The following is a 260-nucleotide window of genomic DNA, read 5'->3' on the forward strand; positions in this document are numbered from 1 at the left end:
CTGAATACAGCACATTGACCAGAGGCAGGGTGCAGGTTGGAATCTGTCATATCCAGGTTACCAGGCTTACAGGGTCTGCAGCTTAGAGGAGGTGCATCTTAGACTGGGCGGAGTCAGAGGTCAGAAGGCATGAACATTCTTAGGGTTGGTGGCATAGATATTATAAAGCTATATACCGAATTGTCCGTCGAGTTCTATTAGGTGGCATAGGTAAACGTGGCCTCCATATTGCTGGGGGCAAACACCTTACTGTCAATGGG

The sequence above is a fragment of the Alosa sapidissima genome, chromosome 12 (genome assembly GCF_018492685.1).
Source record: "Alosa sapidissima isolate fAloSap1 chromosome 12, fAloSap1.pri, whole genome shotgun sequence".
NCBI classification, from domain to species: Eukaryota; Metazoa; Chordata; class Actinopteri; order Clupeiformes; family Clupeidae; genus Alosa; species Alosa sapidissima.